Here is a 7,743-nt window from a genome sequence, read left to right as displayed (position 1 = left end):
TGTTTTTCAAGGCATTCTTTCTATCCATTCTTATCTGAATTTTACAAAGTATTCTGCTTGCGGGAGGAACACAACCATTATGGAGAGTCTACAAAAAATGTTATAAATTCGAAGTGTCATATGATCCATTGACCCACTATTCGGTAGATAGTCAAAAGCAATAAAATTCCTTTGTCAGAATTATTTGCATATCTATGAGCTTTATTTATTTGAATAAGATTTCTCTTCACAGTTATTTTTTTTTTTTTCATGAAAGCAGAAATGAGGCTGTTTGATTCACTTTGCAGCGTCTGGCCTTTCACATACATACTTACAGTTTAAAAACAGTTATTTATCTGTATTGTAGGGGAAAACAATGTATCGTCCTCACTGTGAACACTGTTTTCAAATCTCTTCTCCTTGATATTCTTTGATAATTTTAAGTCCTGCTAGATAAATCAGGGCTACCTGCGGCAATTAGCATTATCTTGCACTTTATGAGGTTTTTTAAAAATATAGCCAGCCCTGTATTAACATTAAATAACTAACTTTTCATTGCTGCAGTCATTTCCATAGATGATTTGTAATATACCTGAACTAATTTATCATATACCTGTTTTAAAATATAAATCTGTGTACTTGTCATAAACTACATGCCACTACCTATGTCAAAGTTGTTTCAGTCTTGGAAACTTTCATATGTTTGATGTTTTTCAGAGATTTTTTTATATTTTAAATATAAAAACAATTTTTCCTTCATTTCCATTTCTGCAGAACTCAACCGCTGGTCTTCTTATTGAGGGCGATTATTTGAAATTAGAACGCTTGATGATAAGAATTATACCACTTGAAGATAACACTTGATGGTGGTCAGATGATAAGTAGAACTCTTGAGTGACAGCTCATGTTTCCATGATATCATTTCTGTATTTGTGCAAAATGGAAAATTTGCTAAAAGTATATCCATCAAATTTCTGCATTTATTGTAATCAAATAGTACCCAGGACTTCTGTTTATATGATATCACACATACAAGCTGTATTTACTATCTCGGCATGTGGCTATGATCTTCAGAGCTATCTTGTAGGCAAGACAGTCTCTCAAGATGTGAGTTCATGATTTTTACCGATTTAATGTTAGAAAATTTACCAGAAATGTAAAATGCGCATGACTATTTCGATAATAGAAATGACCCCAAAGATAAATGTGTTAAGACAGCATTTGTCTTCACTACAGAGCTTTGACAATTGCAGAAACATAAGTAGGCATATTTAATGAAAGAATAAGTTAATAGATGTTGCTGTGAAGCATACTTTCTTAGCACACTCTATTATTAAAAGAAAGTCTCTATACTAAAGTACCTTCATTGAAAAACAAAAATAAACTTTATTATTTTCCTGGCAGGAGAAAAATATTATAATCACAATAGCCTTTGACAATTGCAGTCGAAAACAACTCTAGACAATTTGAGGTTGATTACCTAAGCATTGTAGCCTATATTTAGATGTCCTCCTAAACCCTCACGTGATAATGGATGGGACATTTGAAAAGTGATTGGACTACAGGGGCACTGTAGATGGCTTGCCTAAGTGGTACAGGGAAGTCACTGTGGGTGTGACCCAGAAGGTTATCTCCTTCTCAGCTCCTCTTTTGGTTCTGTATCCTGTCTGCCATGCTAAGAGCAGATCTCCCTTGGCATGCCTTTCTCCCATGCCATCTAGGCATAAATACAATAAACTATGGACTGAAGCAACCTAAATAAAGCCCTCCCTTTTAGGTTGATGGTGTCAGGTATTGTATCTCAGTTACAAGAAAAATAAGTAAGACACTTTGAATGGAGTAGGCATATGTACAAAACTCTCATGAAAATTACAACTTGGAGACTTTCTAACCAAAGCTACATATGGTCTACATTTGCAAAAATTTCTTTTTATATAAATATGTAATTGTACAAATTTATGGAATATAAAGTGAAGTTTAGTGCATGCATATCATCACAGAACTGGTGGGCATTTTTTAAAATGAAATTTCAACATGTATGAGATGAATCACACGTTATTATTTGAAAATATAATGTATAATCACATGAAAATAACAACTTCAAAGAAGATAATGCTATCTTTGTACTAAAACATTTAATCAGACAATAATATTTGAGCAAAAATAGGTCTGCTTTTCAGTTATTCCTTTTAGAGGTATAGGGTCAGGATTTTATTTGCACACACTGCTATCACCTTCTAGGGCTGCTTAGGGCAGAAGGTACATGGGAGTTAGTGTCAAATGAACAGAAGCTGCCATTCTATGGACCTGGAGCATGGACTTCAGGATGGAAGTGAGGCTGACCAAAACTAGGGTTGAAGACTGGAAATTGGTTTGTGGGGATAGCACGATAGTCAAGACCTTACTGGAAGTGAGTCAGGGATGCAAAGGGTGGGCAAGCAAGTACATAGCTCTGGGGATGAAGGAAGATGCACCCCAGGTGATGCTGCCATCAGTGACATGCACATCAGAGCAGCAGAGAGCAGAAGGTGGGAGTGGAGGAGCAGCTGGAGACCTCTAGCTAAGCTTCCATGTTACTGGAGTGGGATAGCTCCCGAGTCCAGTGTACCCTTACGGAGGGGGAGATTTGGAGACAGCACTCATGGGAAAAATATGATGTGCAGAATGAAATGATCCTAACACAAATTCAGGAACAGGAGAAGCTAAAAGAGACCCAGTGTACATTTTTTGCTAGACTCTTCAATAGGAGCATGATTCTGCCAAAACATTTTTTGGGGGTATTTTTTTTTGTAGCATCTAGAACTATGAGGAAATAAAATTTTCTTTGCTAAGCCACCCAGTAATAAATCTTTGTGACAGTGACCTTCACTAATGCATTAACCAATCCTTTCTAAGCTCCGAAGGCTCCCACTTGCAATTCACTAGAGAGATTAAACACACATATTTAAAAAATCAAGATCAACCCAACAGATGATAGATAGGTAGATAGATAGATAGATAGATAGATAGATAGATAGATAGATAGATAACAGAGAGATAGACAGACAGATGAGTAAAGAAACAAAAGCAGTGAGAATTTTGGCTTTATAATACATTGTTAGCTCTGAGTTGCTTTGCTCCTTGTAGAATGTAAGTGCTGCAAGCCTTTTATGTAGGATTACTCCGTAACATGTAACGCTGTATCTTAAGCAAACATTCATTTGTGGCAAGTCAATATCACGAATGAAATATTGTCTGAGGAGAAAGGAAAATCAATATCCACCTTTAGGGTCATTAAATTTTGATAAGGATTTTCTGCAAACATCAATATACTACCAAAAAGATATGTACTATATACTTTTTTTTTCCTCTCTGTTTAATGAAATCTGCCTGAAAAACCACTTGAGCTCAAAGCAAGTTCTCAAAAGAAAGCAAACTTACACACACACACACACACACACACACACACATTCAGTTTTTGTACTCATCCTTGGCATCCTTGAAGGTATTTGTTCTGCTTTGCTTTAAACAAATATATTAAGAAATACAAGGATCAGAAGCACCATTAGATGGAGACATAGCTGGCCAGGCAGACTCTTACATGCATGCTACGCTCTGGCATGTAGTCATAAAATTAGAACAGAGCAGTCAGTTAAAAAAGAGGGGATGTGATTTTTAAAAGTCCCTTTTTATATTTGAGAAATGCATTGTTATTTGTAAAAGGATAAAAACAGAGTCGTAGATTAATAAATAAAAGGAAGACCTCAGCGTGCCCTATAAACGTTGCACTACTTAACTTCCCATAGAGCTTGGGCCAGAAGTTTGAGAAGTTATTACATTGCTCTGACTTTGAATGATCTCAGTTCTTTTTCACTAAGAATTTTCCATTTATCAAGTGTAAGATCCATTTCTAAACATATGAAACATTTTGTTAAACTATATTTTATATATTTATTTTCTTCTATGTTGAAGTAAAAATACATAGACTCTCACAATTTTTTTCTTATTTTAATACTGTAATCTTGGCTGTGCCCCCGTTGTGGGCTAATTTTTCTATCCCATTACATTCAATGTTTAATTAAATTTTCTTGTGAAAATAGACTAATGACAATTTGTATGTCCCCTGCCAGTAATTCTCAAATTCTTTTTTTTTTCATTGTACAAAGAACTTTAATATCAAAAAACACTTCCAGAAGTCCAAACCAGATTCAAGGCCATGGCTGAAGTTCTACATGGAAATTGGAAGCCTGATTTCATGGGACAGCAGGCATTAATCTAGTCACATGTGCTTGTAGTAGGACACACGACATGGGTCACAATAGAGGCCGGTCTTTTTCATGATGGGCAGGAACTCCTGTTCATTGACCTCACCGTCTCCATCTCGGTCAGCTTCATCACCTCCTGAAGCACCTCATCAGCCTGGTTCTCCCCTAGCTCCTCGGCCACACGCTTTGGATTTCTGAACAATATTGTCCCTGTTTTATCATCATCAAAGAGCTTGAAAGTTTTCAGGATTTCTTCCTTGGTATCTTTCTCAGAAATTTTCTGAGTCATCATGGTCAGAAAGTCACTGAAGTTCACTTCACCTGTCCCCTCTTTATCAATTTCACTTACCATTTTCTTGATTTCTTCTTTCTTGGGCTCAAAGCCCAGGGCTGTCATTGCCACCTTTAGTTCCTTTACATCGATGGTCGCAGTCCCATTTGCATTACAGAGATCAAAAACTTTCCAGATTTCCTGTTTCTGCTCTTCAGTCAGCTCTGGCTTAGGACTCATCCTTTTTCTTGGAGCACTTGACACCATGTCTGCCATTGCAGCCAGACTCCAGGGCTGTTATTAAGGTAATCGTAATTCTCAAGTTCTTTGCTCATGTACATTTCATACATTTCACACATGTGGGTGCTCAAGCAATAGAATTAGCTGAGAATACACTAATGAAGCCACTTATTATGCTTCAGCACTTATGGAAATGTGCGCACACCAGACTTTAGCATGATCCTTTTTACTTTCTGCTGAGGGCATGATAGGTCCAGAGAACACTGTTTTAGATAATATCTATCACAATGCTTTCCATCTCTCCAATCTAGTGTTGTGTTTATGATGTCTGCTATAGTGTTGAAGGCTTCACCTGCTCCTTGATTGCTTTAAGATCTTCATATTTTATACTCTGGAACAAAGCCTTCAATGTTTTTCCCAGTACCCTCAAATATTGAATGCACTATGCTGAGCTTTCCTTTTGTGAGTTTAGGGTTTTTGGTTTTTGTTTTTTGTTTTTTGTTTTTGTTTTTTTTTTTTTTAAATCGGAACCAGGGATTGAACTCAGACCCTTGCACTTGCCAGGGAAGCGCTTGTTCCACTGAGCCATCTCCCCAGCCCTGAGTTTAGGTTAAGATCGGCACAGTTAACGTGTAACTATTGTCAGTCATTATGAGATAAAACAGTCACCACAACATAAATGGAAAAGCCACAGCTCAGTAAAGTGCAGGCTCCAGAAGACACACAGCGCAGTGGTGTACCTCCAGGTCTTCATGCACATTTGCAAGGGTGCTGACATCTACCCAAAAGGATGCTTTTCTAGGATATGTCTTCACTCAGCTCAGAAGACAGCAGAATTTTACTATGCAAGACCTTAGAGTGATGGATTAGTACATGTACTGAGAGAATGTTTAACATCATAACTCATGTTTGCAGACTGCAAGGAAATTATATGATTACAGTGTTGCCAATGAACCTTTCAAAAAACAGTATTGTGGGCTGGTGAGAATGCTCAAAGGACTAAGCATCTGCTTAGGTAAGAGCAAAGACAAGGTTTCTATGCCCAGCACCACGTGCAGCCACTGGCCCCACTCCTACGCATGCTGAACCGGCCACCGAGAGCCCAGGCATGGTGGCACATGCCTGTAATCCCAGCGCTAGGGAGGCTGAAAATAGGAGGATCACTAGTAGTCCATGCTGCATAGTGAGACACTGTACCAAATACATTAAAAATAAAATTAAAAAGTACTGTCGTATGTTAATGCTCTCTGGGCTTCTAATTTTAAATATTTTTATTTTAAATAAATATATAAATGACTAATACTTTTTACAGCATGCTTTATAAATGTAGTTTCAAAATGATGCTTAGCATGTTGGTTGTGTCAACAATGTAAATGTAATGCCAGAAGAATATTTATGGCTTCTCCTGAGACAACCATACCATATTCTTTGCCACTCTTCAGCAAGAAACTTTGTTTGTTTTCTCAAGTGATAACCTTTGGTGTTCAGATCATTCTTGCATTTTTCTCTTACTTCTTCTATGTTGTTCTAAATACCAAGTTGTAGTAAAAATAGATTTAACAGTGTGCTTGCAATTAAATAGCCCAATAGTAATGGGGTTGATACAAAGAGCTTATGTATGATATATGGGTTAAACTTTGATAATACTTCCTTATAAATGGAACAAAAAGGCATTACAGAATGTACTTAAAAGCCATGAAAGTAGAAAGAAGTAATTTTAGCTAGGGTGACAGAAATGAACCAAGTATTGTATTTATTCAATATCTTCTTTACATTGTTTCATAATGTTTTATTAAGATAAATCACTGCACAGTGGTTAGAGCGTAAACTACTTCAGAAAAATGCAGAAGTATTTTATTATGTATTGGTATATGGATGGATAAATGCTACTATTTCAGGAGTCACTGACTTTCTAACATTGTCATTTGAAAACATCATGGATGTGTGTTGCTTATTTAAATTGATGTTCAATTGAATACTGCAAAGTTTCTCTTATATGAGAAATATAAAGTATAAATAAATTAAGGAGCAAAAAGAAGTGAGGCAAGAGGAAACAGGGAGGTAGATCTTTTGCAAATTGGCAGGGGTCAATAGATAGAAGTGGGGAAAAAAGAAAGGAGAGAGAAGTGAGAGGTGCTGAGCATGTGTACCAGCTCCCCACAATGAAGGAATCCTTTGGTGCTGCAGACATGCACTAATAAACTCCAAAAAGAATGAAATTTAGCTTCTTATTATGCACTAAAGAAAAATGGTTAGCCCTAAAATATTTCATTGAAGAATAACTATATCTTCTAATTACTATTAGGAATGGTTTGAACATTACTTCGGCAACACTGTATCTCCACCATTATGTACCGCATAAGTACACTGACACATCTTTTTTAGGCTACAGCAGAAAGACAAAAGTGAAAAGAACATTCCCAGCTAAGGGTCTGTGAGATTTGACTCAATAGTCAATCTACACTAGTTGCTGTATTAGTAGTAACTGTTTTAGTATTATCTCCATTAGTTTTAACGTGGCAAATTTACACATTTATGTTAGACTAAAGGGAAAATTAAGATTTTTCTAAAACATTTAAATATCATTAAATATTGACATAGATTGTAGAACTAGACAAGTGTTTTAAAGTGTTTTTTTCTTTTTTGCCAACTTTGAATGACCCAACATGTAGACTTCTTCAAATAGAATACTTACGTTTTTGAGTTGCTGAGTTTCTTATATAATATGAATAGTAATCCTTTTGTTTTGATTTGATTTTTTTTTATGACAGCGAATCACTATGTAGCCCAGGCTGGGTTCAAAAGCTCACAGCAATAGTTCTGTCTCAGTCTCCCAAGTGCTGGGATTTCAGGTGTGCACCCCCACACAGGGCTCGTAATATGAATATTATCAAATGTATCATTCGCAAATATTTTCTCCCACTCTATAAGTTGTCTCTTTGCTGTGTTGTTGTCATTTCCATAAGGAAGTTTTCTAGTTTGATATCATCCTATTAGTCTATTTTTTTT

General features: G+C 36.3%; 1 pseudogene; it reads right to left on the bottom strand.

The window, feature by feature from the left end:
* Positions 1-4,293: 4,293 nt before the first annotated feature.
* LOC105744062 lies at positions 4,294-4,761 on the bottom strand (annotated as a pseudogene).
* Positions 4,762-7,743: the final 2,982 nt, after the last annotated feature.

Source organism: Octodon degus, unplaced genomic scaffold, assembly GCF_000260255.1.
Source record: "Octodon degus isolate 3935 unplaced genomic scaffold, OctDeg1.0 scaffold00218, whole genome shotgun sequence".
Taxonomy (NCBI): Eukaryota; Metazoa; Chordata; class Mammalia; order Rodentia; family Octodontidae; genus Octodon; species Octodon degus.
Note: the sequence above shows the minus strand (reverse complement) of the source record. Positions and strands in the feature narration are given on the sequence as shown.